The 24,446-nt window shown below is 40.4% G+C and overlaps 1 protein-coding gene across 4 annotated transcripts in view; it reads right to left on the bottom strand.

Annotated features, from left to right (window-relative positions):
* ACVR1 (activin A receptor type 1) overlaps window positions 1-24,446 on the bottom strand; it is a 126,263-nt gene that overhangs the window by 58,602 nt on the left and 43,215 nt on the right. The window contains exons 2-3 of one of the 4 annotated variants that reach the window (XM_072811381.1): window positions 16,097-16,363; window positions 10,494-10,574 (exon numbers count right to left, since the gene is read on the bottom strand). The gene's annotated coding sequence lies outside the window, so the exon portion shown is untranslated. Of the gene's footprint in view, window positions 1-10,493; window positions 10,575-16,096; window positions 16,364-22,395; window positions 22,522-22,554; window positions 22,704-24,446 lie in introns of those variants that run through there. The other 3 variants (XM_072811379.1, XM_072811380.1, XM_072811378.1) reach the window with 3 other exon arrangements.

Below are 24,446 nucleotides of genomic sequence, written 5' to 3'. Positions count from 1 at the left end.
TCAACCCCTATTAAGGGTTTACTATGTAGTAGATGTTAGAAACTTAAAATGGGGAACCCTGGGTGGCGCAGCGGTTTGGCGCCTGCCTTTGTCCCAGGGCGCGATTCTGGAGACCCGGGATCGAATCCCACGTCGGGCTCCCGGTGCATGGAGCCTGCTTATGTCTCTGCCTCTCTCTCTCTCTCTCTCTCTGTGACTATCATAAATTAAAAAAAAAAAAAAAAAGAAACTTAAAATGATAAAGATAACACAAACACGGTCCTTACTATCACAAACCTTACAAGATCTATGGTGGTAATCAAATAATCATCCAAACGATTAGATAATTAAAAAACAAATTAAGTATCAGTTATAAAGAAACATGTTAAATAAGACCAGTAACAAAATAACTTGAGATTTTCTGGAGGACAGAAGAACTTCCCTGGGAAGGTTATACCTAAATAGGGAGAAACAAGAGGAGTAGAAGGTACCAGAAAAAGGGTAAGAGTGTGTGAGCGTGCATGCATGTGTGCATCCGTGTTTGTGTGTGTTGGGGTGGGTAGCACCCTGTGGCAGAGGGTGGCATTTAAGGAAAAAGGCACAGCTTCTTAGCTTCCACAAAGGCCCTGCGACCCAGGGAAGCCTGATGTCCTGTGGATTTATGACATATTTCAGAAGTAAAGAAAAAAGCAAGGACAGGTCACAGACAGCCTAGACAGAGGAGGTAAAGAGGGTGGAGAGACCTAAAAAGACTGGAGGAGTAGGCCAGGGGCAGAACCCCAGTAAGCTACAATAAGCCCAGGCAAGCCTTCTGCTCACCTCTCGCCACTCCCTGCCAACCAATCACCTTTCGCTGGGTTCTCACAGCTGTTCCCTAACGGTGCATTTTCCCAGGCACTCTGACCAGCCAGCTTCCTAGCTTTGCATACATGATGCTCCTCAAGATTGGGCCCTTTTTTCACAGTCCAACCTGGCTAATTCCTATTCATCCTTCAAGTCTCTGATATTACTTCCTTCTAGACTGTCCTTGCCTAAACCTTCATATGCCCTCATTACACGCTCACATACCACTGTTAATTTTCATTCACAGCACTTATCATAATTAATAATTATGTATTCATACCTGTCTGTGCTTTTGAACATCTGTCTCCTCACTAGACTGTAGATTCCATGGTAGCCAATTCTATAGTTTATTTTATTAATCACTACCAAGTAGATGCACATTTAATATTGTTAAATTCAAAATTTCCCTGAATTAATCAGCTCAAGTTTAAATTCTAAAGAATTAGCAATCGCTCCCATGTTCCAACACACAAGCACATACACACCTGCAAAGAAATTGTAGGATTAAAATATTTATCATCTCTGGGACTTTAATCTCTACAATTTAGCTCAAGTACTAATAAAAGTCAGCAGTTAATAAGCTTCAAGCTTCAAGATCAAGAATCCTTTCACTATTGGGGAAAAGGAAAAAAAAAAAAAAGAAAAAAAAACTGAAAGACAGTCACCAGCGGCATTTTTTCCTGTCATAAAGCCAACAAAAGCCCATGCCCCAAAAGATATTTTAACAGATTATTATCATGCAAGCAAAATTAAAACATTGATGTAGGCTCATAAATGGAAAACAGGAAAAAGAAGTTATAAATTCAGTCCCCCAAACCAGTCTGTTCATAAGATAACTCAAATCTGTCAAAAAAAATCTTTGGAAAAGTATATCAGCATCACTACTAGTTGCCATTTTGTTCAGTGTCTGCAGTGTCTCTGCTGATGAGGTAATTCAGCTATTAAAAATACTATCTCCAAAGGAAAGGGAAAAAAGAATGTAGAAAGGAGAATGTTCTGGAACAAATTTCCTGGTCATATTTTAATTATGAAAAAAAAAAAAACTAATGCTAATAAAGTCCCAATTGAAGCTCCAAGGGTCTATTCCCAATTTTAAAATACACTATAAAGAAAATGTTGTTTTTAAAGGTAAATTTTCATGGGGAAAAATTAGAGAGGAAGACAAACCATGAAAGACTCCTAACTCTAGGAAACAAAGAGTTGCAGAAGAGGAGGAGAGTAGGGGGATAGGGTGACTAAGTGACGGGCACAAAGGAGGGCACTTGATGTGATAAGCACTGGATATTATACTATATGTTGGCAGACTGAATTTAAATTAAATATTTTTAAATAAACGTTAATTTTCAACTATCTTGCTCTGAAGTATTTTTGGTTAAAAGTTTCAGATATAGGTTGGCAAAAAAGAGGGACTGGTGGTGGAAAAAAGAGTAGCAATAAATCAATAGTTCGGGGAATGACTTACACCAGTAGTTTTCCCACTTTTTGGTCTCAAAATAACTTTTAGTCTTATAAAATATTGAGGACCCTAAGCAGCTTCTCAATGTGAGCCACACCTATCAATATTTACTCTATTAGAAATTAAAACTGGAGAAAGGGATCCCTGGGTGGCGCAGTGGTTTAGCGCCTGCCTTTGGCCCAGGGCGCGATCCTGGAGACCCAGGATTGAATCCCACATCGGGCTCCTGGTGCATGGAGCCTGCTTCTCCATCTGCCTATGTCTCTACCTCTCTCTGTGTGTGTGTGTGTGTGTGACTATCATAAATAAATAAAAAATAAAAAATAAACTGGAGAAATGTTTAATATTGCATTTGTTTTAAAACAATAAACATATTACCCTGTTTTATAGATTTAAAAACTATTATTTTCTCCCCCAAAAAAGTAGTATTTTAGAAAAGTGCCATCATTTTCCATTTCTGCAAATCTCTATATGTTTAGCTTAGTAGAGAGCAACTGGATTCTTTTTTTTTTTTTTTTAAGATTTTATTTATTCATGAGAGACATGGAGAGAGAGGGAGAGAAGCAGAGATACAGGCAGAGGGAGAAGCAGGCTCCATGCAGGGAGCCCGACGTGGGACTCGATCCCGGGACTCCAGGATCGCTCCTTGGGCCGAAGACAGGCACTAAACCACTGAGCCACCCAGGGATCCCCGAGCAACTGGATTCTCATATATGAGAAGCTGCATTACATCTGGTCGAAGTGTGTATAGAAAATACAGCCTCACAGATATATGTCATTAGAAGAAGGACCTCACGGAACTACTGAGAAAATCATGGAAATTCCATGGGATTCTGGACATTCTGAAAACTATTGCCTTACTCTTTATATGACCGTTCCTCCTACCATACCAGATAATCAGATGGCACCTGATATTTTAGGTTGCACATTTACCTGATACATGACAAAAATACTACTGTTCTACAGGTTTAGAAATCTTATTAACTTCTCTAACATCAAAGAAGTCAACAAGTCTAATAGACAAGGAAGAAGGCATTAGACATTTTTTTAATGTAGGAATAATACTTTATGTACACAACCAAGTATTTCTTAAATAAGACTTAACCCTATGATAAAAAGGTTCTCAACTGTTCAACTACTTTAGGTTGAACCAAAATCTTTATGCAATGTTCTACAGTCAAAATGCCTAACTGAAAAACCATAGGCTACAGGGATTACAGTCTCTTATCTGAAGGGGTCAGAGTATAATAAATTCTTGCCTCCAGTATACACCATCTCCTTTCTGTTCTTGGATAAAGCCTTCTAACCCTAGTAATTGATCTGTTTTTTCTTCAGACACAAGGAAAATAGCTATTCAGAAAAAAGGTTAAAGACCTCCCATCTTAACTAAGGCACCCTCTTTAAGTCAGCACCATCTCTTGCAATGTTTCAGGACTACTCCCTTGGGAGATAGAACAGTCCCATGATATTCTACTACAAAAAGGTGTATCATCAGGGCAGAACAGAACCGCTTTCCAAATCCCATGGTACTTTTTAACTCCTTTTATAGACCAGACTGATATCCAGTTAAAGAGCCACAATTTAGCTCAGTTTCTAACATGTGTGGGCTTGAGACCAAGTTTGGCACTTCTTTTGCTCATCACAATTTTACAGCTGGATAAAAACCACAGATACATTGCAACACATTACCCCTACTGCTAAGAAATCAGAAAATATTTCGGTATTGGTCACAGAATAATCAAGAGTATAATATACTTCTGTATTCAATTTTTGGAACTCATATTAAGCAATCTAGTTGATAATCCACTATTTGAATAAAAGAGATTTCTAAAACCTAGACTACAATGTTGAAGATGAAGGAAAAATTGTAAGATGAATTAAGATTCTTTCCCATCAGAAAATTCTACAAAGTGTTCATTGTCTGGACAGCCTAAATTCATTTAGCTTGTCCATTTGTTCAACACATAATCTACTGAGTACTTATTCAATAGAGACTTTCTTGATACTCTCTTCAATTCAACTTCTAACGATATCTAAGTTAGAAAGAATCTTAAAAGACCAGGTTAGAGAACCCTGGTATCTCAGTCAGTTGGGTGTCCAGCTCTTGATTTTGGCTCAGGTCATGATCTCAGTGTCCTGGGATTAGCCCCATATCAGGTTCCACACTCAGTGGGGAGTCTGCTTGAGGGTTCTCTCTCCCTCTGCCCCTCCCTCTGCTCACGCACAATAAATAAATAAATAGGCCAAGTTGTATAGCCACCCCCTCCCAATTTTGAATGACTTTTACACCATCTACATGAAGTTGCCTGCTCATCATTGGTGAGGGCTGTCAGTACTTTTCCGGTTTTCTTCTTTATATTTCCATATGGTCTATGCTATGCCTTCCATAAGGAAAACAAATTCATTCTCTTTAATATAAAAGGTAAAGGCAAAGCAGGAAAAGGACTGAGAGCAATTCTGTTAATTATCCGTCAACATTACATCATTATCACCCAGCAGCAGTGGTACATACTAACCAGCCAGATACTGTGCTTAGAGATCACATGCATTATCTCATTCCGTCTCCCCACAAAATACTCTAAAATAATACTCACATTTATCCCATTTTTCACATAAGAAAATGGGTGGGTCAAAGTAACTTGCTCAAGGACACAAGGTTAAGCTCAAGACCATCTGATCAGAGTTCAGGTCTTATTCAACCACCATCCCTAACCTTCGTTAAACCAGCCAGCCACAGACTAGCAACCTGCTTTTACCATACTTAATATTTTATCCAAACTTCAACACATTCTGTGCTTTAACCATTTTGATTTTCCTCTTAGAAAATAATCTTTACTCATGATTATTTGGGCCACCTTTCAATCATGCCCTCTTTCCATCCCTCTAACCTCAAAATTAATTTCATATGTTCTGCAACCTGATCCCTGAAAAAAACGATCTTGATAGGACAGGAAAACCAAGAGACACCTGGGTGGCTCAGCGGTTGAGCATCTGCCTTTTTTTTTTTTTTTTTAAGATTTATTTATTTATTTATTTATGAGAGAGAGAGAGAGAGAGAGAGAGAGAGAGAGAGGTGCAGAGACACAGGAGAGAGAAGCAGGCTCCATGCCAGAAGCCCGATGTGGGACTCAATCCCGGGACTCCAGGATCGCGCCCTGGGCCAAAGGCAGGCGCTAAACCGCTGAACCACCCAGGGATCCCCGAGCATCTGCCTTTGGTCCAGAGGTGATCCTGGTCCCTGGATCAAGTCCCACATCAGGCTCCCTGCGAGGAGCCTGCTTCTCCCTCCGCCTATATCTCTGCCTCTCTCTGTGTGTCTCTCATGAATAAATAAATTAGATCTTTAAGAAAAGGCGGGGGGGGGGGTGCGGAAGGAAAACCAAGCCACTCTGATATTGTTCATCAAGTGGTTTCTACCTCCCATCCCTCATCCCACTCCGTGGTCCTCTTGTAGCTCATATCTCAAAATAAAAAGAGGAATTAGTGTAAGTTGGGTACATTTGGGGAAAAGATCTATAAGACAAATTCTAAGATATAAAACTTTGAGGGAAGGTATCCTTAAAACAACCACCCCCAAGGAGGACAAAAATCATCCATTATATATCAACAATTCTCTTCCTTCTATGCTCAACAAGCAGAGAGAGAACCCCAGGGCAGCTTGCTCCAAACTCCAGCTACCTGGGCCTGTGGCATGGGTGAAAAGAGACAGGAGCTGTCAGTTACAGCTTGGGGGAAGAAAAGGCTAAACCAAAGCCATCATACCATATAAGTCAGGGTCTTTTCTCCAGTTCACAAATGACCTGTGAAATATTTTTAACACCACACTGTGTCTGAACTGGCAATGTGTAAGTTGCCAGGACTTGGTTTTATATAGACTTCACTGCTGCTGGAGGGTTTCTGGAGGGGTGTTACTTTCAGAATATTAGCATGTAATTTGATCTTCCGCGATAGATGAATACAAATAGCTTCTTGGACAAGTCCTATAGAACTGAAACCCAGCCCCTGGATCAGTTCATCCTGTAGTTAGAGGAAATAATTACAGATTATTTCAGGAAAGAAAGGGTTTTGACTGAAAGAGTTACACTACAAACATTCCAGCTGTGACAGATGGACCCAAGATAAGGCCTGGAAAGGAGGGGAAAAGAACAATATAATCTGTAAGGGGTGGGGGTAGAGGGGACATGAGGCTTAATTGAATGAAAACAAGTGAAAGGTTTAATTTAGGCTAGTATGTAAGAACCAAAGAACCCCCGGTACATTTATTTTAATTGTTGTATACAGGACAAAACTGACTTTACCGCACCCCTATGGATAACAACTAAGCAAAGCTTCTGAGATTCTGATGTTTTGATCACCCACTGCATTGCATGCTTTACTATCTAAAGACTAGGTTTTATTTCAACATGCTTGACTAGATGGAAACTGTCCCTCATTTTCCACTTCTTTCCCTCTGTATCAAATAGCCATGCCTCTCCTGCTTTGTTTCAACTGATAGGACCCCATCATCTCCCAGCTGTTTTGTTATATTCTCCTCAGAAACTCAGGGCTCATGCCTCTCCCTCCAGTTCACAAAGTGTGGCTGGAACAGTATTTTTGTTTTAGCCTAGTGATAGGAAGGACCCTGGTATTCCCCACCCCCATAACTCATGGATGCCTAACTACGGAGTCCATCTAAGATCCCACTGCCTCCCTAAGTCTTCAGGCAATGGCAGCCTTGGCCCTGTCTTCTCCTTTCTAACTATGCCCGAGGTTTCCCCTTTCACTTATAGTGCAGAACTTCCTACCCCTCCCGTTACCAGACGAATGATGTTTCAGGCTCCTACATCGGACACAACGGTCTCAATTCTAAGACCAGTATGATTAACCTATAGTAATTAAAAGGTGGGAGGCAGTGGGGGCAGGGGGATGTAAAATAAAAAAGATGTCAGCACCAGGAAGGTATCTCTCTCTCTCCTTCTCTCTTTTTTGTTTGTTAATTTTGTTAATGGGAGAAAGTAGAGCATACTTCTGTGGAAGTATTAAAAAAAAAAAAAAAGCCCACCCTTTGTACACTAGCTTGACCAAAGCCTTCCTTCGCATCCACACTACCTACACACTCAAGCCCATTCCTGTCTCAGACTTCCCCATCCCCACCCTGCATTATATTACCCTGACGTATCTTCCTCATAGCACTTAACGCCATAAAATTTGTTGCTGATTTATTAGTTCATTGATTTTTATTGTTTCCCCCTCTCCCACTCCTCCATCCCCACACATCAAAATATAAGCAGCACGAAAGTAAAAATTCTTCCTAGCTCGTGGCTACCTCGCCATGTCTGGCACATACTAGGCTCTCCACATAAACTAAAACACATTAACTTCTTAGTCTATGCTCCCCTTGGGTTTAGGTAGGGAGAAGGAGGTGAGGTTTAAGGAACTGTATACAGGCTGGCAAGGAAATGACTGGGGAAGGGGAGTGCTCCTCATCATCAACTTAATATAGTAGCAACCAGGTATTTGAGATAAATTAAAAGATATCATTTGTAACTTGGATTTCAGTTTTCAAGGGTGTCATCCAAGAGAAGCCGCCAAACCAAAAGACGGCTGGCAGACTCCGGGTATACCAGACAACTCCCTGGTGGACAATATCCCATTTGGAAAGGACTGCTTGGATCTCTAGTTGCAGACACCAGCTGATATGCCCAGAGCCATCCCCAGTGACCTCTGAGACAGCTTCTGTAGCTTGAAAATACATCTTCTACAAGTCAGAAATTGACATATTATCTCCTCCTCCAACCCCCAGTCTTCTAACAGTTATTGATGCTATTTGGAAAGCCATGCTTCCATGCCTATTAATAACCTTCAGAAAGAACCCCAAGGAAGTGTCAAGAGAAAAACAGATCTGGCTGGTGGAAGCCAAAGATTCAATCAGAGTTACAATTAGCAATTAATATATTTGAACAAAAAGAAAGTTGTAACATCTTCTGTATCATATGTTATCTGTCCAGGAGGCTTAAAACAAAACATTTCGCCAATGAATTCAAGAAACGTTCAACCAAGAACACTGGTCTTTACAGAGAGGAACACTTTTAAGAGGCCCCTTTATCTATTTAAATAGACCAGCACCAGCTACTAACTTTATCTACACATCAGTGATCCCAGGGAATTTTGCCTACAAGGTGGGTATCATTAAACCTCTATAGTTATTTATTTACCCCTTTATAAAGTTTCTTCAGGTGACACCTCAAGGAGCCCCGATATCAATCTCCTCTAAAATAACGGAGTAACGAATTAACTCTTTCCAAAGACTTTTCTCGGTGGTCGGTCTTTCTCCTCCCTCCTTCCCGACTAGATTAATGGAAGTGATTAATGGAATTCTCTCACAATTTCGCTTGAAATATGCTTTTGCCAGTCGAGCAGCTAGAGCAGAATCAGATAATTGTGGTATGACTCAACAAATGCACAGCTGTTCATTTAAATATATCCATCAAAAGTATAAATATGATCATGAGAAAGAAAATGAACTGTGTACACAGGGTCAGTGTACAAGTTGAAAGAGTTAGCACCGAAGTAACCACAAGAGAAAACACGGGGAAGGGGAGACGGAGCTAGGAAGGACTCCACAAACTGGCTAGAAAAAGACCAGAAAAACCAATGTAACTGAAAAACCACTCACCCAACCCAAACACTCACTGGCCTAAATAAGAAATTAATGGCAAATTAAAAGTAAAAATAAGTGTACTCTACTCTGCGGGGAGAAAGAAATGGAATCTAGGAGAGCCTACAAGGCAGAAATGAAGAACCCAATCTGGTATTAAAAACAAAACAGGGATCCCTGGGTGGCGCAGCGGTTTGGCGCCTGCCTTTGGCCCAGGGCGCGATCCTGGAGACCCGGGATCGAATCCCACGTCGGGCTCCTGGTGCATGGAGCCTGCTTCTCCCTCTGCCTGTGTCTCTGCGCCTCTCTCTCTCTCTGTGTGACTATCATAAATAAATAAAAATTAAAAAAAAAAAAAAAAAAAAAAAAACAAAGGCGTTAAGGCCGAGGAAAACAGGAGGAACAGGATTCTCACCTCAGTCCTCTCTCCACAACCTCCAAAGACTGATTATGAAATCCTGCAATGTGGGAATCCCTCCAATAGTCCCAAAGCAAGTAACTGAAAAATACTGCCCCAGACCAGGCAACATTTTTGAGAGGCTCTGTGTACATGAGGGGGCCCCCTGAACACAAGGGAAAGGAAACCAAGAGGAGGAAAACAGAGGATGTGAAGAGGAGCCAAGGGAGCACTGATAAAGAGAAAAAAGTGCCTCGGGGGCCCTGAAGACCTTTTTCCTTCCTTGTTCCTCAGGGATGGGTCCCAAAGGCCCATCAGAACTTGAGAAGCAAAGGCATTGAAAAGACATGGGTGCCTCTCCTCTTTTAATACGTAATTCAAGATAACAACAAATGAGTATCTAATAATCCATGATGATGATTTCCAAGCTTTCCCTGAACTATCAAAAATCAAGTTCTTGCCAAAAAATAATCTCTCCGGGAGTGGGGGGCCCATGCTTAGCCTGACTACTCAGTCATCTTGCCGGAGAACCATTCACGGTCTCCATATTTACAGGCAAACCCCTCTCATATTCTATAAGCGACAGCTATTACAACAACCGCCCTGCCTCCTGCCTCAGCCCCTAGTCCTCCCACAGCTACCCTCCTTCCAGAAAACGTTCTGGAAAGAGCAATCTAGAGAGTTCCTTCCACATCCTCCCTCTCCTCCATCCAGTCCATCACCAAATACCTCTTTGTAACCCCACCTTATCCTTCGGGTCTATAAGGGAGCTTCTTCAAAATATGGATTCTCAAGCTTCAACCCCAGAGATTTTGATTCGGTTGACCTGAGAGGAGGCCTAGGAACCCCCGAGCCCACAGCAATTCAGGTGGTGCTGAGGATGCCGAGGGCGGGCTCACTTGCCCATTCTGCAGCGTGGTGTGCAGGAGCCCTTCTGTTCCCAGGCTCCTCCCTGGCTAGGATGCAGAGGCTCTCCTCTCTCTGGATCTTTACTTTTATGGTTTGGACTTTCTCAGTTTCCTTAGATGGGGTTTTCCCCTTCTGCCACCCATCCCTTAAATCTTAGTTTTCCTCAGGGCCTCACATCTCAGCTCCCTCTTCTCATTCAAGATGGTACCCAACTCCTTAGCTTCAAGGCCGCTGAGCAGAGACTTGAATTATCACGTGGAGAATGGAATCACCTGTTCTTTACTCATATCGACCCCTCCTCCACGCCACTGAATCCTGATGACAGTCTCCAACCGTATGTCCTTGTCTTTTCACTGTTTAAAAAATTAATTTAAAAAAAACTGTATTATGTATATTTCAAATTACATAGAAACTGAAAACTATTAAAAACCCTATTTTTGACCTCCCAGTTTTAATTATAAGCACCATCCCACTACCCAGTTTCAAAAATAAGCCATCTTATTTCCTCTAGTCTGCCCATTTTCTTCCTGAGGTATTTTAATGAGAATCCCAGATGTCACATCATTTCACCCACAAAATTCTCTCACGAATAAAGACTTTTTCTAAATACAACTATAAAATCAACATCTCACCTAACAAAATTAAAAGTATTCCTCCTCCAAATATCATCTAAAAGCTAATCAGTGTTTAAATTTGCCCAATTTTCAACTATAAACATCCCCCGCACCCCCCCCCAACACCCGCCCAAAAAAAATTGCAGGGAGAATGGGAACAGCATACCAATAAGAAGTTGTTTTCATTGCTTTTCAGTTATTATAACGAGTGGTTCAGTGTTAGGATTGTGGCAGTATTGAGAATACTCTGTGTATAATGTGGCAGAAAGCAAACGAGTTACTGTGGTACATTCAAATTCTATCATCTCCTGCTGTTCCGGAGAACCACAATGTTCCATGTGAAATAAAGGTAATATAGAAAAGGTTAAGTAAGAACCTTAGCAACAGAATTTGAATTGGAAGTATCAGTATGAATTCATGAAGTATTTTATATGTAGTTATCCTCTGTCCACTAAAAGGCCTAGAAACAATGACCTACCCAGGAACAAGTATTCTTGGTGCCCAGAGAGTGGTGTTAAAACACTGCTTCTCACTAAAAGAAAAAGAATAAGCTGAATTGAACTATGAGGTTGCAATCACCAAGTCCAGCCAGTAGGAAATTAGAGGTCACATGGATGGGTTCTTCAACAGATAAACCTTAAGGAAAGGAAAGGGGTTGCAGGGGGAACCTGAGGTTTAAGAGGCTTAAAAAAACATAAAAAGATGTGCAAGACTAAAGTACAGTGGCTAGGTATGCACACATGGGTGATAAAACCATAAAGAAAGGCAACAGAGCAATTACGACGAAAATCAAGAAAGCAGTGACTTCTGGAGGGGGAGAGAGGCTATGTCTGGCATGGGACATGCCAGCGGCTCGAGGGAGACTGCTAATACTCTGTCTCCTGATCTGTGGGGTAGTCACAAAAAATATTCATCCTATAATAATTAAATTATGTATGCTTTGTATGGACATCTGTGTCTGTGTCTTATTTTACAATATAAAGATAAAAAGAAGATAAAAACAGAATGTGTGCTGTTAAAAAAAAAGGTGCAGACTAACATTCGCTCACACACACACACACACACACACACAGGAAGTAACAACAGCACTGCATATAATGTATATACGCAAAAATCTGCCCAGATTTATGTCACAAATAAGTTTTTGTAATAAACTTCTGAAATATCGACTATTTTTTATCTCCAAAGGAGAACTGTTTTTTCAAGTTCCAAGTTTATCCATTTTTAATAGAGAAATAGGCATCAGTTACCTAGTCATAATTGGAAATCAAGTATTAAATAAAATTAACACAATATCTCATAAGTTGGTGCTTTTTCTCTTACTTCAAATACATAAGTTTGATGGGTCAAGAATATAGAAAGATTGTAGAGTCCAGATAATGTTTCCCAAACACTGCATAACATTATCATCAAACAAGAAAAATTAACATCACAAAGATGTGAGCACTCGAAAAGTATCTATACGTATAACACAACCCCAATCATAATATTAGCAGGCTTTCTTCTTAGAGAAGAGGGGGTGGTGACTAGATAGGAGTATTTTAAAGTTCATATGTTTTTTAAAAACCTCACACATGAAAACAGACCTGAGTATTCTTTAAAATGGAACTTTAAAATTCTGTTAAAGGAAACAAAATATGAAAATTTTGCAAAATGGAACTATCCCCATCACAAGGAAAAACACAAATAAGCTCCAAGGGTTAAAAAAAACTGTGATCCTGGCACACACTTGGGCAGAGAGATCAATGAAACTAAATGGATATCCCAGAAATAGACCAAAGTGTCTACAAGAATGTATATATAATACAAAAGAAATCAAAGGAGAAAAGCTGGGACTACTCAGTAAAATTGGAATAACTAGCCAATGTGACAGAGACCACTAATTTTCCACTAAATATTCCTTCTTGGCTGCTTCTTGGGTGCATGCTGACCTGCAGAGATTGCACTCCCCACTCTCCCTTGCAGCTAGATGTGCCCCCAAGACTAAGTTCCCACCAGTGGAAGTAGAAGTGGTGTGTGTGCAACTTCTGATCACCTACCCTGGACTTTCTCCTTTGTCCTTCCCACTGAGGGAGCCCAGATATGTTGCAAACCATCTATGACCATGCAGATAACTACAGTGACAAGCGAACAGAAGGAACATGAGTCTCAATGCCTAGTGGAAATGGGAGGTTCTGCTGACCTGGTTTGCTCACATGGGGACAGTTAAGTGAGAAAAAAATCAACTTCTATGTTCTTTGAACCACAGCATATCCCTTGGTTACAGCCACTCAGCCTTATCCTAATTAACAGAGCACCTAGAGAAAAATTAAGTTGGATTCATACCTAACATTCCGGATGGATCAAAGATTTAAACCTAAAAACCAAACCACACGACATACAAGGAACCGTGAGATAGGTTTTTTAGCTTAGAAATGGAAAAGGTCTTTTAACTGTGATACAAAATCCTGAAGCCACAGAAAGTTTATCTATTTAGCTCTACAAATCCTTTTGAACATCTGTTATTGACTGTCTCTTCCACTACAATGTAAGCTCCATGGAACAAGAATTAGGATGGGTTTTCTTCACTGTTAAATATACTGCTACCTAGAACAAGTGCCTAATACGTAAGAGGCATTCAGTAAGTATCTATTGAATGAACTGGTAAATTTAAGTATATAAATTTTAAAATAATCTGCACAGCAAAATAATATTTTTGTACAAATGATAACATATAAATATCACTTATCATATTCAATTTTATTAATGCATAGGAGCCTCCTTTGAACTGATAATAGAAAGATCAATAACCCAATGGGAAAAGAGCCAAAGGACACAAACACAGGGGGAACACAACAGGAAATACAAATGGTCTTTAAAATTATGAAAAGAGGGACGCCTAGGTGGCTCCGCGGTTGAGCGTCTGCCTTCAGCCCAGGGTGTGATCCTGGGTCCAGGATCGAGTCCCAAATCGGGCTCCCTGCAAGGAGCCTGCCTCTCTCTCTGACTTCCTCTCTCTCTCATGAATAAATAAATAAATCTTTAAAATAAAATAAAACTATGAAAAGATTCTCAATGTCAATGAAAATAAAAACGCAAACTAAAGCTACATTAAACCGTCATTTCTCACCTATCGATTTGGCAAAGAAAAACACCTTGACAATCACCCTGTGATCAGCAAGGGTATGAAGAAGCAGCGTTCTCATCCACTGCTGTTGAAATCTAAAACTTCACAAACTCAATGAACTGAGTAAGTTGTCAATAAATTTCTACCAAATTTAAAATGTGTGCACCTTTTGATATACAGCAATTCTACTATTAGAAAAGGATCCTACAAATATGCTCATGAACATGTTTGAAACACTATTTGTACAAGTTTATATTCCCTAGAGCCTTGTTCATAATAATAAACAATAGACTAGAAGTGATCTAGACCGCCACCAACATGGCACTGGGTTAAATAAATTACAGCAAATGTCCACCGTGGGATAATAGGCATCCACTAAAAAAGAATGCAGTATTAATATGGAAGATCTTCCAAGAAATATTTTCTCAGTGAAAAAAAGGTACAAAACAGTATAAATTGTTATCATCTGGGTTATAACACACACATCCACACACACACACACACACACGAAACTGCAATAATCTATAGGTTATGTGCTGATATAATATATATGCCCTGAAACCTCTGAAAGAATACACAAAAAATTAGTAACAACAGTTGCCTCTAGGAAAAACAACTGGGCACTTGGGAGATGGGAAGGACTAAAACTTATTTTTTCGCTCTTTCGTAGCTTTTTAATCTTACAAACACTGCTTATATCACCTTCCTAAAAATAAATATTTTATAAAGGAACAACAATACAAATATTCATCCCCAATCCCAGATATCTGAAAACTTCTCTGGCGATTCTCACTGTCACACACACTAGGGAACCACTGACTGAACAATTTTAACCCTGTTTCATAATTAAGAATTGCAGGGTTAGCAATTAACAAACCCCATCATCTCCTCCTCCATCAAACAAATACATATGCAAAAAAAGTCAGTCTCTTAACTCCATCCCTGTTATTCATTACTTCCTCTTAAAGCTAATTCAACCTCATGCCACCTTAAATGGGCATGAAAATCTCTCAAAATTCTCCAGGGATGGTAAGCCAGAACCAACAACTATACTAATATATTAACACAGCCTAGTGCCAAAGAAGTTCCTTCCAGACACCCAGAAGATGAAAATTTGACATAACTGACACCTCGGCAAGAGCCCAAAGCTGTGCATCATCTGCCTTGGAAATAGAAACTCACATCATTAAACTAAAAAGTTCCAACGTCAACAGTCGTGGCTTTTGTTTTCTCCCTAATGGGAAAGGTCTCCCCCCTTGAATCCCCCTTTAAATTATAGGCTAACCCCTCACTTGAGGACTGGTTATTATGTTACAGCCTTATAAAGAACACTAAGCAGTCATTATTCAGACTGAGATTCTGCTTAAAAGGGAAAATGTCCGCAACTTATCAAATGGAAGGAAAAAGTAAGCCATAAAACAAAATGTGTACTCACGGTCTTCAATTTTTAAACATAATGAATATATATATTTTATTTGCAATACGGTAAGATTTGTAGGTGGAAAGTATGTGTTCCAAATTATTAGTTGTGTGTCAAAGACCAAAGGCAGGGAGGAAATACCGTTTATGTCTGTACTTTATACTGTTTTGTACTATTTGAAATTAAATAATCAAGGGGCACCTGGGTGGCTCAGCCCGTTAACCCCTATAGCCTGGGGTTGTGATCTCAGGGTCCTGCCATCAAGCCTGCTTCACGCTCAGTCTGGACTCTGCTTCTCTCCCTCTGCCCCTGCCCCTGCTCCAGCTTGTTCGCTCTCTCTAGCTCGTTCTCTCTCTTTCAGAAATAAATAAAATCTTTGAAGGAAAAAAAGAAAAAAGAAAAGTGGCTCTATAGGGGGGAAAAGAATAGCAAAAGTATTTTACACTTAGGGAAATATTTATAGTATTTGAATAAACTGGTCAATGGTAAAGAATAACTAAGCAGCTCCACCCAAAAAAAAAAAAAAGAGAGAGAGAGAGAGAGAGAGAGTGAGTGAAAGAAGAGGGGGAAGAGAGAGAGAGGGAGGGAGAGAGAGAGGGAGGGAGAGAGAGAGGGAGAGAGAGAAGCCCACCTCCAAGGCAATGCAAGACCTAAAAACACTCAGGCCAGGGTCCTACCCTTCTCATACTGGATTCGTATAAACCAACAAAATCATCACTGTGGCTAAGAATTTACCGTGTAGATTTGATCTCTGCCAAAGAGCATTAAAAGAGGTGATTTGTTGCAACGGCTCTGGGGCCGCAGTGGCAGCTGCTCGGGCGCGGGCAGGCTGACTCAGCTCCCTTGGGCCTGGCGCCGCATCATGCCTTCCCACGGCGGGTCCCGGCTCCCGCAGGCCGAGGTCACGGGTCCCGGGCACGGAGACGGGGGGCTGGGAGGCTGGCAGGCGCTCCGGGAACCAGGAGAAGCTCTCCAGCAGTTCTGCTCGCAGGCGGCTCAGGGCTGCAGAGGGGAAGAAGGAGGAAAACCAGCTAAGAAGAAAATTCTGCAGGTGTGAATGGGCTGGAGCCACTGGACAACTGGGGCCACAAAACTGATGCCAATCTGCCACTGAAGCGAATATGGAAGGGTTGACAAACAATGACATGTGGTACATTGAGGTCACAGATCCATGCTGGCCTTCAAATACTTTTCTATGGGGCACCTGGGTGGCTCAGCAGTTGAGTGCCTGCCTTTGGCCCAGGGCAGGATCCTGGAGTCCCAGGATGGAGTCACACATGGGGCTCCCCGCAGGGAGCCTGCTTCTCCCTCTGCCTGTGTCTCTGCCTCTCTCTGTGTGTTTCTCATGAATAAATAAATAAATAAAATCTTTAAAATATTTTTTTTCTAAATGACACACAACTCAGTAAGCTCTGCAGTTGGTAAATTTCAAAAGCAAGTTCCTTCAAAGCTATATACCACGGACTCCAGCCAATTACAAAAACAACCCCAAAACAGGCTTTGCATATATTAATTATATATACTTGGTTAAAAACAGAATAGTCCAACAGTACACAAGTATAGAACGAAAGTCTCTCTCCAGAACCTCCCCCACCCCTCCTCCTCCTAGAGACAACCCCTTGTACCAGAGGAACCAGTTTCTTGTGTATCCCACCCAGAAATGATCTGGTTTAGGTCCACTTTCAACCATCATTCTCAGTTGTAGATAGAACTAGTTCAAAGGCTCATAAAACAATGGTGGGGAAGGAGCACCAAGCGGAAGGGAAGGGGCCCTAGATAACTAACAAAAAAACAAAAAGCCACCCCAGCTCCCCTTTCCTTTAGGAAGACTTTAAAAACACCGACATTTGCCAAAGGAAGAGGAAATTTTTATTAGAATCAAACTTTTCCACTCAAATAAATCAACGAAACACTGAAGAACTTACTCCGTTCAAAAAGCAGCACTTTTTTTAACCTCGAGGAACATTTTGCCAAGAAAACGTTCATGTAAATACATTTAAGCAGAAAACAAACCCAACAACAACATCCCTAAATAATTATTTGGAAGAAAAATCACAACCCTGACATTCAAGGGTAATGCTTCATAAATAATATTAAACCTTTCCTTGCTTCAGTTTAAATGAAGGCTCGTAATCAATTTGAAAAGACAGTCTAGACATGTAAAAGGCACACTAAAAATAAGACAATAATATCCCTATCCCTCCTCCTACAAAAAAGGTCAACCAGAAATTTCACATTTGCAGCAATTGTTTAGTGAAATTAGAGAGGAATAATCCACTTCTAGAGTGGACATCCTTAAAAACAAACTCGTTAACTAATACGCAGCATCTACGACCTTGAGTTTCAGAATGGACTGCTGGAATCCTGGTATTCTCTGAGATGCTGGGGCCAGACCCACTGGGTGGCTTCACACTGAAGCTGCCTTCCCCTTTGCCACAAACCATGTTTTATCAGGGGACCACTGTGAAGCTGTCCTGCCTCGGGCTTACCATGTCTTTAAGTTACAGGTACTCGTTGGGAGGGAGCTTTAGATCGTATGGAAATAAGGAAACACTGGTGCATATTTTTCTGATTCTTTCAAAAAAAAAGAATCATCAGAAAAACTGTCAGAGTTTGACTACTTAATTACAAAGGTGCTTGTATTTCCTTTCCAACTTCCAGCCCTACCTATTACCTTCACTGCGTGGAATTCCTTCAACCCATGCTCTCCTGCCTCTCTGTTTAGCCTTCTCTCTAACGATCCTTATATTTTCCAGATCTTTCCATTCTGACTCCTCTGGTATTTATATTCTATATGACTCAACCTGGCACTTAATCCTCTGTCTTGAACTAGACAAAATTGGTTTGTCTCAAAACCAATTTAAAACTAGGAAAGAATCACATACTATCCTTCTGCTGTATCATTTCTTCCCAGTACCTAACATATAGCTGGTGCTCTCGAGTTACTGGATAAAACTCAAGTCTTCAAATTAGACATAATTTAATATTTGTTTTGGAATTCATCAGGTTCTCAAATAACCCATGGATTGAAGTCAAAACTGTGGTGTACTACGAGGAAGAACAGGTTGGCAAAAAAGGAGCCAAAGTGGAAAGCGAATTCCAGATACTTAATTCTTCAAATGTTCTACACAGGACACCCATCTCCCCACAAATACACTTCATGCCAATAGCCAAGCTTGGCAGATCCTGAAAGGTAGTGGAAAGCGGTTATGTTCAAAACCCCAAGAATGGTTAAAAAAATTAAAAAACAAACCAAAACAAAAGAGACGTGTGCCAATTAAAATCAGTGCTGTAAAATAAATATCTATGTAGCAAACTCCAGCATTTAGTCACAAAACTTTCATTGAGCTGAGTTTTTTTCTAAAATCTTAGCCGACTCCTTTGTTTGGCTTATTGTATTGAGGTTTGATTATTGGCAGCAAATCACGCTGTACAAAAATCTGACCCTTCATAAAGGTTACAGGCACATTCCTCTGAAGTGGTGGAGAGTAAGGGTAAGGAAGAGCGAAAAAGAGGAAAAAAAAATAGTTCTTACTCCAAGTGTAGGTTTAACATGGCAGTATGGTTTTCTTTAATCCAATTTAAAAGAACGTGCATAGTTTCTTAAAAGCTATTGTAATATGATGGGACCTGAGTACCAGGCAAGCATAAAAGGTACTTAAAATCAAACAAGTTCTTGGCAGTCAACATAGCAGCTAAGCAACAGGAAGAAAAAAAAAATTCAGGGCAAGTTTTCTCAACTATTTAATTATAACTGCATCCTTGGCCTCTAGAAATTGTAGCTTCCAACTACTGCAAACTTCAAGACAGCACCCTTTGTATGGAGACGGATGGATGTTCATTACACTTATTGTAGCCATCATTTTACAAGATACACAAATATGGAATCATTGTGTTGTATACCTGAAACTAAGATATCGTTATATGCTGATTATACTTCAAGAAAAAAAGAAAAAAACCTCATCCCATATCTTCCCTGTTTATCCACCCAGCCGCATAACCCAAATAAACCATGGTGAATCTTGCTGTAAAATTACTGCAATTACTTTAAGAAGCAGCATATGGTTGCAAGAACATGGACTTAGGAAAGAGCCAAACCCAGTTTTTCAACCTACTTAATATGATCTTCCACATATCACTGAACCTCTGTGAGTCTGTTTCCTTTCCCATGAATTAGGGTATAAGTGCCTTCCACCTTTGATGGTTACTAACAATGCCAGCTATCATTCAGTGAGCCTTTAGTTCCTGAACTGTGCTAACCACAAACTTGCATCATTTGATTCAATCCTAAGAGCACAAAAATTGAGAGGAAGGTACAATTATTCCCATTTGAAAGATAAGAAAACAATGTTAGAGAGATGACGTAACACTGCCCAAGATCACACTTTTTTAATAAGCGGAAAAAACAAGAATCAATTCAAGTTTTGCTGACTCCAAAATCTATGTTCTTAATTGCCAATAAGTAAAATTGCATCTTGACAGTTTGTAAGAACTGAACTCAACGCTCATAGTAAATATTCTTAGTTCCCTTTCCTGTTTTCTACTTCTCAGAATAATAGGAGTGCAAAAGCACTGTGGGAGGAAAAGCATAAAGCACGCCAATCCCAAACAATAACACAAATCATCTACAAATCACACTACAAATGTCCTCTTGTTCTGGCTCTAAAATAATATTCGCTATGACAAGCAAATAAATGTCGAGTATCCTTGAAGAATAACCTATTCCAGACACTCGAATATGTGAGAAAGGCAGGTATGATAGTTTAGTAATTCTGGAGAAAGGCAATGGGGATATCAGCTGGTTCCCAAGATCCCCAATCTCCCAGTGGAACAAAACTAGGCCACACGCCCCAGACAACTGATAAACTCGGGGGACACCGTGGAGCAGAAAAAACAGGGAAAGCCATACAAAGCTGAGAAAAAGATAAATGGTGACAAAACCGAGAAGTAGGGAGGAGCATGGAGATACAGCAGATCCCCTTCTCTGGGGGGTTTCCAAGTTCTCAAACAGATATTAATCTTTGGATTTAGGGATGAGAGATGTGAATTTCCAGGAATTTCTCCAGAATTCTCCCAATTATAGCTATTCTTAAAATACTTCCAAATATTCTTTACTCCCTCTTATGAGGATATCTTTTTTAAAATGTCACATAAGTAAGAAATAATGGTATTTACAAAGAATTGTAGCCTATAACAAATACTCAAACGCTAGAAAATGCCAGTGAACATTATTGGGTAGTATGCCAAGAGCTGGCCAAATCCAGCCCGCAGTCTGTTTTGGTAAATAAATGTTTTATTGGAACACAGCCCCACTTGTTCATTTTACGTATAGTCCATGGCTGCTTTCACGCTAAAACAGCAGAGCCGATGGCTTTGTCAGAGTCCATATGCCTTGCAAAGCCTAAAATATTTACTATCTGGCCCTTCAGAGAAAAAGTTTGTTGACCCTTGCAATAACTTGCATTTGAATCTTATGAGGAGGGTTTTAACAGCACTGCATAAAATCACATGTTGAAATTGCCATTTTATAGACTTCTCCTGCTTCAGAAACGTATTTCTTGGAATACCACGCGCAGGCTTTGTATACAATATGCTATGTATATAAACTTATTTTATTTGCAAGGATGACTCACCAGTAGCAGCAGACAGGGCCACAAACACATATTTATAACATAGCAACAGCTACACGCAATCACAACCAATTCTTTCCTCTGTACGCCGACCCAGTCCTGGCTCTGGGAAATGTCATTCTTAGCCTCCACTCCACAGGCTAGGGTGCAACTTGACATCCGCGGATTCCTTCTATCTACCCAGTGTTCATGGTTTCATTCTCACAGGAGAAGTCCACACATTTTCCCATTTACCTGATTTCTTGACCGATTGCTTTGGGGATCTGGAAAGACACAAATTTCCCAAGAAATCCTGGGCAGGAACCCTGCCATGGAAATAACTATTCTCTTCAAGTGTATAGACAGACACTGAGTAGAGATCAACCCCCCTGGCCTTGTAAGGAACAGAAGAAAAAGAGTTGAGGACAGGAGGCAGAAAGTGGGAAAAACAAAGTCTTCAGGATGTTTTCAGGCAAAGATTAAGGTCTGTCTCAAAGTCTGGAGAGAAAAGCAACCAAAGTGGAGATAAGATGAGGATGAAAATTCCTAATGCTATGGCCTCAGTGATAGGTTTAAGGCCCAAATATCAAAGCACCTTTCTCCTTCCAGAATTTAAGTGCTAATTTGGCTGAGATGAGAGATATTCACTGTGAATTATGACAGGAGTGAGTGTAATGAAGCACCAAACTATTCCTGAATATAACCTGCTTATAGTTTATAGTCTCAAACACCCTCATCTGAAGTGCCTGGATGGCCCACCAAAATCCCATTTATCCATCTGTCCAGCCAAAGATTCATTTATTTGTGCCACGAATACAAAGCATAAGGACCAAGGGTAAAACGCAAGGGAACAAAAGCCGTGGTATGCAGCAGCACCAAAAGGGTTCCAGGCTTAAATCAAAGGGTCCTGGGTCGAATCCCAGCCCTGCCAATCATGTAATCTTGGGCCAACTGTCTGAGCCTCAGTCTCTCACAGGCAAAATGGCCATCATGACTTCCTTGCAGAGTTGCCACATGTGAAGTCCACAGCATATGGTGGGTGCTAATAAATGGTAGCTATTATCATAAACAATATTAATGGAGCAGGTATAAGAAGAGGAGACAGTGATGAAGACAGAGAATCACACGGGTTGACATTATGTCGAGTCATTTGAAAATGTTATAATTTGACCATTTTGACTCATAAAAATAGCAATTTTTAAATAAATATTATAAAGGGCTCTGTAAGGAAGCCTGAAAGGAGACAGCATGAAAGACTAATACCCCATCCTCACTCCCCAACTGGTGGCAGCTTAGAAGAAATCCAGACACCAGATGGGAAGGCTGCAGACTAAAATAGAATACCCCTTAGTCAACTCCTCACTAGAGAGGAGGTGTGACTTCAGGGAAGAGAAGAGTCAACAAAAGACAGACAAACACACACACCTCACTCCTAGGTAGCCCACGTAACTCTCTGCTTCTCTCTTTCCTTCGCCGTTTCTGCCCTGTCCTTTCCTTTCATTACTGCTGTCCCGAGGCAAAGCCCAGTGGTGTCTTATTAACTAGTTTGGGAAGGAAATGGCATTTCTGCTCAGCTGATGTTACCAATTACACAGCAAGCCTTTGGTAGGCCTTGTAGGGCAGCTGGTAGCTCAATAAAGAAATCCAATGGATTTGGGGTGCCTGGCTGGCTCAGTCAGTTAAATAGCCGACTCTTGATTTCAGCTCAGGTCTTGATCTCACAGTCGAGAGATTGAGCCCATGCTGGATGTGGAGCCTACAAAAAAAAAAAAAAAAAGAAAGAAAGAAAGAAAAAAGAAATCCAATGGATCTGTTGCATTTTCCCTGTTATTTTTAATATCTTCCCTAATTAACCACAGGTGTTAATTTTTTCAAGTCCTGTTAACCCTCACCCAGCTAATGAGTCTGTGGTTGATCAATGTCATCATGTCAGTTCCTGGATGAGATCCGAGTTTCAAGCCACCCCACTCGCCCAAACCCAAGTAGCTCTATTCCAGCTATCTCTAAATCTCCAAAGGGTTCTAGGTGAGAAATCAGAACACCTAGTGTACAGAGGGATGAATAACAGAAAGAGGTAAGAATGGAGGAACATGTCATTTCTTCCACCCTCCCAAAACAGAATTAGACTTCCCAGGTAATTAGATTGCCTTTCTCAAGTCTGTTGGGTCAGCTTTCATGAAGGTAAATCCAATTCCTGCAGGACATCGGCAATCCCCATCCCCATGTTTCATCTGTTGTCTCAAAGCAATGTGGCAATCCTTGATGATTACCTTCACACAGAAAACTATGGAGGCTTTCATCAGCTGATGATCTCAAAGCACTTTTACAAGAGTTCGAGTTCGCAGGGATGCCTCCCACGTGGGCCAGAACCAGATTTTCTGGTTTTCTAATGGGGTGTCTGGCATTTTGTTTCTCCTGAACTTCACTCTGGAGTTCCTGTGTTATATGCTCACTAGATTGACATTAGCAAAGCTTCAACAGGGAAGCTTCTTGGAAGCAGGGACTCTGTGTGTCCAATATCCTGCTGGATCTCCACAACCTGGTCTAGCATCACACCAGACCGATTTAAATGTTTGTGGAATGAATGAAGCTTAAAACTAGAAAACATCTAAAGCATTGATAATTTCAAGCTCATAAACTTACTAAAGAAAACTTCTCTCTCACTAAATGGTTAAGTGTCTACCCTAGACTTTAATTTAAAACAGTACAAAATGCGCTAAATACTCTTGAGTGGGACAGACCAACACACACACACAAAATAAACATATAAAATATTGTAGAAAAACTACTGTTTCATAAAAGCAGTCTTAACTTTAGAATGGTAGTAAGTTTTCTTAATACATTTATTAACTAAACAGCTCCAAACTTAAGGTTAAGTTTTTCAAAATTGTATCTACAGAAATTTCCAGAAACACTGATAGGACTACAAAACCAGGGTACCAAAATAAATGAAGAGAGAACTAAAGCTTTTAAAAACCATTCTTCCAAAGCCCTCTTGAAAATATTTATGTCAACTACCAACCTAAATAAAATTTTTACCAGATCACTCTCCCTAATTAAGGTTTACCAAGAATAAACGGAATAAAAAGCAACCAACATTCTTTGTCTGTTTGGCTTAATAGATTATTTGCCCATAGGCATACTGGCATTTCTGAGGCTAGGAGGGGGAAAATGTTTGCCCCGTGCGCAGAAAGAACAAAGTAACAAAAAAAAAAAAGACCCAGTAAAGTTTTAAAAAATTAAAGTGAGCAACATTTTTATGGCTTTCTTTTTTTGTTGTGACTGTATGCATACGTGTACGTATACCACATAGTCATAATTACGTCAGGCGAGCTATGCACTTTATAAGCAGTTGCCAGTCCTATAATGAGTCATCTGAAAAACTAACCTGCAACTTCTTAAAGAGAAACACAGCCAGCCACTTAATTATCTTCTAGTTTTATAATAATTGGGAACATCCCTTCCATACTAGTCAA

The sequence above is a fragment of the Canis lupus genome, chromosome 34 (assembly GCF_048164855.1).
Source record: "Canis lupus baileyi chromosome 34, mCanLup2.hap1, whole genome shotgun sequence".
Classification (NCBI taxonomy): Eukaryota; Metazoa; Chordata; class Mammalia; order Carnivora; family Canidae; genus Canis; species Canis lupus.
Note: the sequence above shows the minus strand (reverse complement) of the source record. Positions and strands in the feature narration are given on the sequence as shown.